The sequence below is a fragment of the Camelus bactrianus genome, chromosome 6 (genome assembly GCF_048773025.1).
Source record: "Camelus bactrianus isolate YW-2024 breed Bactrian camel chromosome 6, ASM4877302v1, whole genome shotgun sequence".
Classification (NCBI taxonomy): Eukaryota; Metazoa; Chordata; class Mammalia; order Artiodactyla; family Camelidae; genus Camelus; species Camelus bactrianus.
In genome coordinates, this window is record NC_133544.1 from 69,994,144 (window position 1) to 70,004,339 (window position 10,196).

The window sequence follows — 10,196 nt, forward strand, 5'->3', positions numbered from 1 at the left end:
TCTAAAGGCTGTGCAAAGCAGATTAGATAATATAGAGGAACGAATTAGTGACCTAGAAGACAGGACAACAGAAAGCACCCAATCAGAACAGCTACAAGATAAACAAATAAAAACAAATGAAAATAGCATTAAGGGACCTATGGGATAATATAGGCGTGCCAATCTTCACATAATAGGGGTCCCAGAAGGGGAAGAAAGATCAAAGGGGATTGAAAAGGTATTGGAAGAAATCATAACTGAAAACTTCCCAAACTTAAAGAAGGAATCAGGCATCCAAGTACAGGAAGCTCCGAGGGTCCCAAACAGGAAGAACCCAAATAGACCCACACCAAGTCGTATCATAATCAAGATGGCCAGAGTCAAGGATAAAGAAATGATCCCAAAGGCAGCAAGAGAAAAGCAAAGAATGAGTTACAAGGGAACCCCCATAAGGCTCTCAGCTGATTTCTCTACACAAAAGACTACAGGCCAGAAGGGAGTGGCAAGATATATTCAAAGTCCTTAATGAAAAAAAGATGCAACCTAGGATACTTTATCCAGCAAGGCTATCCTTTAGGATAGAAGGAGACATAAGGAATTTCACAGACAAGAAAAAGCTACAAGAGTTTAGCAAAACTAAACCCATGCTAAAAGAAATATTGAAAGGTATACTCTAAATAGAAAAGCAGCAGGATACTACAGAAATGAGAAACTCACAACTGGAAAGGTGATAACTCATGAATTACAAATAAAATAAGCATGAAATTGTAAAAGAAGACATACAAATCATTTAGAGTGGGAGAGGGAGGCAGGAAAATATAAAATATTTTTTCTTTCTTTTTTAAATTTTTTGTTCTCGGTAGGATGGGTTTGAGATCATGTTACTATCAGTTTAATAAAAACAGTTACAGTAATGGGCTAATAGACTTACAAAAAAGGGTAGCCACAAGCCAAAAACTTACAAAGGAGTCACAAAAACTAAATAAAATCCATGATAATACAAAGGAAAATTACCAAACCACAAAAGGAAGAAGAAAGGAACAAAGAGGAAATACTAAATCGACTGCAAAGATAAGTACAAAATGGCAATAAACACACATCTATCATTAATTACTGTAAATGTTAATGGACTAAATGCTCCAGTCAAAAGACATAGAGTGGCAGACTGGATAATAAAGCAAGAACCTTCAACATGCTGCATACAAGAGACCCACTTTAGGGAGGACACATATAGATTGAGAGTGAAAGGATGGAAAAGGATATTCAATGCAGATGGAAAAGCCAAAAAAGCAGGTGTTGCAGTACTGATTTCAGACAAAATAGACTTTAAAACAAAGGCCATAAAGAAAGATAAAGAAGGACATTTTATAATGATTAAAGGAGTGATACAACATGAGGATATTACACTCCTTAATATATATATGCACCCAATATAGGAGCACCTAGGTACATAAAACAATTACTAACAGAGACAAAGGAGGATATTGATGGGAATACAATCATAGTTGGAGATTTTAACACCACATTAACATCACTAGACAGATCTTCCAGACAGAAAATAAATAAGGCAATAGAGAAATTAAATAATACAATAGAAAAATTAGACTTGGTGGATATTTTCAGAGCATTACACCCCCCAGAAATCGGATATACATTCTTTTCAAGTGCACATGGAACATTTTCCAGGATTGATCATGTACTTGGGCACAAAAAAAAACCTCAGCAATTTTAAGAAGATAGAAATTACCTCAAGCATCTTTACTGGCCACAATGCCATGAAACTAGAAATCAACAACAGAGAAACAAAAGAGAACAAAAGGAAAGCATGGAGATGGTTAAATTAAAGCCGAAATTAAAGCTGAAATTAAAAAATACCTTGAGACAAATGAAATGAAAGCACAACCACACAAAATTTATGGGACACAGCAAAGGCAGTGCTAAGAGGGAAGTTTGTAGCGATACAGGCCTTCCTCAAAAAAGAAGAACAATCTCAAATAAACAATTTAACCCACCAGCTGCATGAACTAGAAAAAGAAGAAGCAAAAAAACCCAAAAGGCAGCATAAGGAAGGAAATTATAAAGATTAGGGAGGAAATAAATAAAACACAGGTTAAAAAGACCATAAAAAAAATCAATCAAACCAAAAGCTGGTTTTTTGAAAAAGTAAATAAAATCGACAAACCTCTGGCCAAACTCACGAAGAAGAAAAAAGAGAGAGCACAAATTAGCAAAATAAGAAAGGATAATGGAGAAATTACAACAAATAAAATAGAAATACAGAATCTCATATGAGAATATTATGAAAAATTATATGAAACCAAACTGGGTAACCTAGAGGAGATGGACAAGTTGCTGGAAACATACTGTCCACCAAGACTGAATCAAGAAGAAACTGACCACTTGAACAAACCGATCACTAGAAATGAAATCGAAATAGCAATAAAAAAAACCTCCCTACAAATAAAAGTCCAGGACCAGACGGCTTCACTGGGGAATTCTACCGAACATACAAAGAAGAACTCATACCAGTCCTTCTCAAACTCTTCCAGACGATTGAAAAGGAGGGAATACTCCCAAACTCATTCTGTGAAGCCACCATCACCCTGATACCAAAACCAGGCAAAGATACTACCAAAAAAGAAATTATAGGCCAATATCACTGATGAACATAGACGCTAAAATCCTCACCAAAATATTAGCAAATAGAATCCAACAACACATAAAAAAGATTATACATCATGACCAAGTGGGGTTCATCCCAGGGACACAAGGGTGGTTCAACATATGCAAATCAGTCAATGTAATACATCACATCAACAAGACAAAGGACAAAAACCACATGATCATCTCAACAGATGCAGAAAAACCATTGATAAAATTCAACACCCATTTATGATAAAAACTCTCACCAAAGTGAGTACAGACGGAACATATCTCAACATAATAAAAGCTATATATGACAAACTGACAGCCAGCATAGTACTCAACAGTGAAGAACTCAAAAGCTTCCCACTAAAATCTGGGACAAGACAAGGATGCCCGCAATCACCACTCCTATTCAACATAGTCTTGAGAAGTCCTAGCCACAGCAATCAGGCAAGAGAGAGAAATAAAAGGGATCCAAATTGGAAAATAAGAGGTAAAAGTGTCACTATATGCCGACGACATGTTACTATATATTGAAGACCCTAAAAGGTCCACACAAAAACTACTAGGGCGGATTGAAGAATTCAGCAAGGTAGCAGGTTACAAGATTAACGTTCAAAAATCAGTTGCATTTCTTGACACTAACGATGAATCAACAGAAAAAGAAAGTCAAGAAACAATCCCCTTTAAAATAGCACCCAAAGTAATAAAATACCTAGGAATAAATCTAACCAAGGAGGTGAAAGAATTATACACAGGAAACTATAAACCATTGATGAAGGAAGTTAAAGAAGACTTTAAAAAATGGAAAGATATCCCATGCTCTTGGATTGGAAGAATCAATATTGTTAAAATGGTCACACTGCCCAAGGCAATCTACAGATTTAATGCAATCCCTATCAAATTACCCAGGACATACTTCACATAACTAGAACAAATCATAATAAACTTTATATGGAACCATCAAAGACCTAGAATTGCCAAAGCATTACTGAAGAGAAAGAAAGAGGCTGGAGGAATAACTCTCCCAGACTTCAGACAATACTATAGCACTACAGTCATCAAGACTGCATGGTATTGGTACCAAAACAGACATATAGACCCATGGAACAGAATAGAGAGCCCAGAAATGAACCCACAAGCTTTTGGTCAACTAATCTTCGACAAAAGAGGCAAGAACATACAATGGAATAAAGACAGTCTTTTCAGCAAATGGTGTTGGGAAAACTGGACAGCAGCATGTAAAGCAATGAAGCTAGAACACTCCCTTACACCATACACAAAAATAAACTCAAAATGGATCAAAGACTTAAACATAAGACAAGATACAATAAACCTCCTTGAAAAAAATATAGGCAAAACATTATCTGACATACATCTCAAAAATGTTCTCCCAGAACAGTATGCTCAAGCAATAGAAATAAAAGCAAGAATAAACAAATGGGACCTAATTAAACTTACAAGCTTCTGCACAGCAAAGGAAACCATAAGTAAAACAAAAAGACAACCTATGGAATGGGAGAAAATTTTTGCAAATGAGACCGACAAAGGCTTGATCTCCAGAATATATAAGCAGCTCATATGACTTAATAAGAAAAAAATAAACAACCCAATCCAAAAATGGGCAGAAGACCTAAACAAGCAATTCTCCAAGGAAGACATACAAATGATCAATAGGCACATGAAAAAATGCTCAATATCACTAATTATCAGAAAAATGCAAATCAAAACTACAATGAGGTATCACCTCACACTAGTCAGAATGGCCATCATTCAAAAATCCACAAATGACAAATGCTGGAGAGGCTGTGGAGAAAAGGGAACCCTCCTACACTGCTAGTGGGAATGCAGTTTGGTGCAGCCACTGTGGAAAACAGGATGGAGATTCCTCAAAAGACTAGGAATAGACTTACCATATGACCCAGGAATCCTGCTCCTGGGCATATATCCAGAAGGAACCCTACTTCAGGATGACACCTGTACCCCAATGTTCTTAGCAGCACTATTTCTAATAGCCAAGACATGGAGACAGCCTAAATGTCCATCAACGGATGACTGGATAAAGAAGAGGTGGTATATTTATACAATGGAATACTACTCAGCCATAAAAACCGACAACATTATGCCATTTGCAGCAACATGGATGCTCCTGGAGAATGTCATTCTAAGCGAAGTAAGCCAGAAAGAGAAAGAAAAATACCATATGAGATCGCTCATATGTGGAATCTAAAAAACAAAACAAAACAAAACAAAACAAAAACACAAACAAAGCATAAATACAAAACAGAAACAGAATCATAGACATAGAATACAAACTTGTGGTTGCCAAGGGGGCGGAGGGTGGGATGGGATAGACTGGGATTTCAAAATTGTAGAATAGATAAACAAGATTATACTGTGTAGCACAGGGAAATATATACAAGATATTATGGTAGCTCACAGAGAAAAAAATGTGACAATGAATATATATATATATATATGTTCATGTATAACTGAAAAATTGTGCTCTACACTGGAATTTGATACAACATTGTAAAATGACTGTAAATCAACAAAAAATGTTTAAAAAAAAAAAGAGTCAACTTCAAAATATTTAGAGCCTAGTGTATTAACCTCAAACTGAGGTGCCTTTACTTCTTGAAGCTGTCTGTCTAGAAGGGCTGTTTGGAGGTGGCAGTAACTTCTCTCAACCAATATTTATGAAGCATCTGTCATACAAAAGGTTTTGTACTAATCTCTGTGAGGACCACAGAGATGAATAAGCCATGGTCACTGCTCTTAAGGAATTTTCAATAAAGTATTTCTCCTCAGATGCCACCAAGCGAGGAGCACTATCACTACACAAAGAAATAAGAGAGTCTGGAACAGAGCATCACATGCTAACTCTTGGTTTAGCTGAAAAAGCCATGTTCAAAAGTGATTTCTTTATGAGAGTCTCATTTACATTGAGTTCCTGCTTTAAGGATCAGGAGCTACAGATCACTTCATGGACTAAACCATGTGCAGATGTCACCTTTCCATTAGTTTCTAATCCCCCATGATCATCAGATGATAGAGGCAGATTAAAAAGAAAAAAATAAAAAGGAAGAATTTGTCATTTATAATCCAAGTGAGCTCATCAATCATTCTGGGGCCTTAAAAGAGGACTGTCAGGGAAGAGAGAGTAAGCTGAGGTGATTTGGCCATTGTAGGAAAACTGAAGAAGCTGCAGAATTGTCCCCTAAAAGTTAAGATTAGTGTATAGGAATCTTTTAGAAACAGTCCTATCAATCCCATTTAAAGCTGGAGGGAAAGGCACCCAGCCACTAGCAGGAAGAGATGTGCAATAATACTAACACCTGGAATATATTAAGTGTTTACCATATGCCAAGAAGTGGAGATATTCTTAATCTTCAAAACTGTGCTCTAAAAATTGTATTTTATAGATGATAAAACAGATTTTTAGAAGGCAACTATCCAACATCACACAACTAGAAAAGGGCACCAGCTTTTTTGATTTAGAACCTGTACTTCTGAAGATCAAGAATAGGTGAAGGATCAGAAACAGTGAGATGAATTCCAAGGTCAGGACTCCAGTTTCAGTTTCAACTGATTGACAAGAGGAAACCTACTCACAGTGGCAACTAGGGAAAAAGTCGGAGAAAAACATGTAATTCACTGGGCACAGATATCCAGGACCTGCAAAGTTAGGGCAATAAAACCAATTTTAATTCCCTAGAGGTAATTTCCAATGAAAACAGGAAAAAAGGAAATGGAATAAAATACAGCACATAATTTTAAAGAAATACTTAGCATGAATAACATTTTCCCTCAGTTATTCAACACTAGAAATAAATAAGTTTGTGTATCTCCTCTTTTAAACATCTTTAAAAATGAGATTTTCGTATGGAATGGCTTAGGAAAATCCTATATGGGAAAAGAAAAAACTGGGGAGCCAGCCAAGAGAGAATGGTAATACTGTCAACTTGATAAGTCAAAGGAGAGATTGAACACAGAAGAAAATTAAGTTGCTTTCACTGAATACAAGATGTCACTATATGCCTCCATAAAGAAATTGAATTGATGAACTGGTTTGCTTATCATATCCCTGTAAACCTTTTCTTAGGAAAAAGATGGAAGATACACAGAAAAAAAGATTAAAGTATCACATAAGTGGAATTTTGGTTTTAGTCCATCTTAGGCAACCCCTGAGCTTCACAAAATGGCTTCTGTTCCCAGCATGCTCTTCATCCATTACTCTACTTAAATCTAGTAAGAAAAAGCTATCATTCTGCCACCAGATGGCACTGCCACAAATTGGGATGGACAGTACTCTGTGGACCCTAAACTTATAAATATAACAATTTGGAGTAAAAGCAATAAAGATTAAATATACACCAAAATGCAATAAACGTTGGAGTGATGCAGAGAACAGTGGAACAAACAAACAAAATATACTGAAATAGTATTGTCCCACTGGGACATACATCACTAAAGATTCTACTTTATGACTAGATTCTCTCTAGATACGCTAAGATATAATGTTATTTGTCCAACATATTTTGGTTCCCAATGTTTTTTCTTTCAAGCTATTGAAGTTAATATTTAACAAACACATTTTCTGCCAAGTTTTAATGTGATATCATCCTCTGAAGAAACAAAATCCAGAAATAGTTTGTCTTTTTGGCAATATTTATTAGAATTTTGACACAAAACCTGAATTATTATTGAAAGTAAATAGGAAATCAAGGACTCAGATGTTTTGAATTTTTTTCAGGTGCTCCCAAGGTTAACAAGTACTCTGTGGCAATGAAAAGGCAGATAAATAAAGGCTATCTGGTGTCACATAATCTGTAATATTTCCTATAACTGTGACTATTTTTTAAATAAAATTTTCTGGCTGACAAATTTAGTTTCCCTTTTTGGTTTTGTTTATATATTGGAGGCCCTGGTGTCATGGGACTGAACACAAACCTAGGTGCTGACGATGTCTCTACTTCCTGTTTGATTCTTTATCTGTCATTTACAGCTGTGAACCTCCCATAAGATATTTTTATCATAAAAAATTATATTCCTATATATGCATATATAGCTACACTTTTTTAAAGTCTCATAAAAATTATACACATATATATAGCTACACCACTTTTTCAAAAGTCTCAACTTAGAGAAAAAAAAAAGGAGCCAAGAGAGCTCCACTCAGGAAGTTTCTGAAACACCTACTGGAACAATGTGGAAGACAGCGAGTTCCGTCTTCACACAGCTGGCTGTGTTTAAAAGAACCACAGGAAATGAACCAGCTCCCAACCTGTCAGGCACTTCCAAAGGGCAAATGGCTGCAAGCCCTAGGGGACTGAGGGATCTCATTTGAGATGGCAGGCGCACCAGTTTAGCCTTCAATGAATATGCGTGTGTGTGCGTATGTGTGTATCTGTGTGTATTAAAAAAAATGCACACACAGAGCCAATAAATGTGATAGGAACTCCCCAGACATTCTGGTCTAAATTTAAACAGGAAATAAAGTTAGGTCATTGTTACCTTTTGTTTAGGGCAAAGGTGACAATCACAATAATTTTGCAAAACACTCAAATGAGGAAACAGAAGGACGTGATGGGTTGACAGTCTACCAATACAGTCCAAAAAAATTGTTTATAATAAATATCCCAGGCCCACAGAAAGACTGTGAAATCTAGAGTGAATTTTTCCATCCTCTAGCTGTGCCTTCACTGCAAAGGTCTAGACTTTAACTAGGGCTCTTCTGAAGGGTCAGTGGAGAAACCGTGAGCAGGGCTATCTGTGAGCATTTGCTGCCGTTCCAAGGGAAAAACAGCCCAGTCAGTCACTGAGGGTGCGGCCCCTTCCAGAGCTTTACATTTCTCCACAGTTTGTTCTGAGAATACAGGCAGACCAAGGAAAATCTGAAACCCCACAGAAGCACTCCTTTCACAATGAGCCTCTACACTGAAGCATATAATATTTGACAGCCTTTTGTGAGTAGCAGAGTCCGTGGTTTTTTTTTCTCCAGCAATGATATCCTTTCACTTCATTATAAAATATAACCTGTCATAGCTAAATTGAGGAGTTTTTTCAACAGGGCTGGAAAACTCATCTTTAATTACTGTATAGGAGAATGTTTCTGAATTATCAACTATGCAGAAAAAGGCTGAAAGGCAATCTGATCACTGTAAGAAACAAATGCTCCTTGATAAAGAAGCCACGTTGTTGGGTTTTAGCTTCTCAGGTGACGGTGCTTTGATACGGATGGCTTTGAAATCCATATATGAAAAAAAGAAAGAAGCACTTTCATTAGTCTAACAATATTGTGTATACACATAACTGTCTGTGCACAGATTAGTTTTAACGATTTTATTGGGTCACCAGCCTTAGATTATAAATATCTAGATGTGCACTCTAAGGCAGTTTCTAATGAAAGTTTTCTTTATACCAGCTAAATATGTTGATTACTATCTTAAGTTGTGACAGATCTGGTTCCAAATTCAAGCTCTGCCCCTAACCAGTTGATGACCATGGCAATTACTAACTCTCTCTAAGCTTCAGTTATCTTATCTGCAAAAGGGAGAGAATCCTTATACCTACATCATGTAACTACATTAATGAAATAACGAATGTGAAGTTTACCAACGTATACTTAGCACATTATAGCCACTCAATAAATGGTAGCTATTATTACCAGAAGCATTCTGCACTGAATTTCTGATAGTTTTTGCTGCAAATAAAAGTTACATTTTCAAAGCCAGATTGAGTATTAGAAGTGTCCCCCTTTTGCAGGGGGTAAAAAGGACAAAAATACCTCAGGCATACATCCCCAGTTGCAGAAACAAGACAGTGGTGATCTGGCACACTGAGTCCTATTTTTATTAATGTTCCCTCAAAGTCATTATTTCTAGAAGCAGATTCTGCAGATCAGTCAATTATTAAAGCTATTTCTCAAAAAAAGAAAGAAAGAAAAGAAAAAAATGTTTCCTATGGACAGATGACTCTGTTTCAGGCCAATCAGGACCCACTGCTGAATCTGAGAGTAAGGCCAATTCCAGGCGAACCACATAACAGAGAAAATAGGCTCCTTTGAAGAAAGACAAAGAGGACATAGAGTCCTATGGATTGTTCTTTGAATAATAGGATTCCCATTCAAATGAGACAAGTGTTCTATGGAATATACTTTCAAAAATACTATACTCTAGGCTTTTCTTGTCCCTACACCCCCTCTGTTGTCTCACAACAAACTGGAAAAAAAAAGGATAATCAAGGAAACTGAAGTCATTGAAGAAAGACAACATATCCAAGCTTTGACTTTCCCCTGACAATTTTGGATCTTCTATTCATCAGTTTCAAGGTACCTAGAACAGAATAGACTCTAGAACTATTTTGGCAATTTTTAAATGAAACACACAGAGAAAGCTGATCAGACTTTCTCCAGGCCAAACAGAAATGGCTCTGAAACCTATTTATTATTTTTATACAAAAATACCTAAGTGTGTTCTCTATAGCTTGTAAAAACCCAAAGGATATAGACATATAGACAGTGAAAGTGAAAGTCACCTGCTCCCTTGTCTGTTCTTTCCATTCTCCTT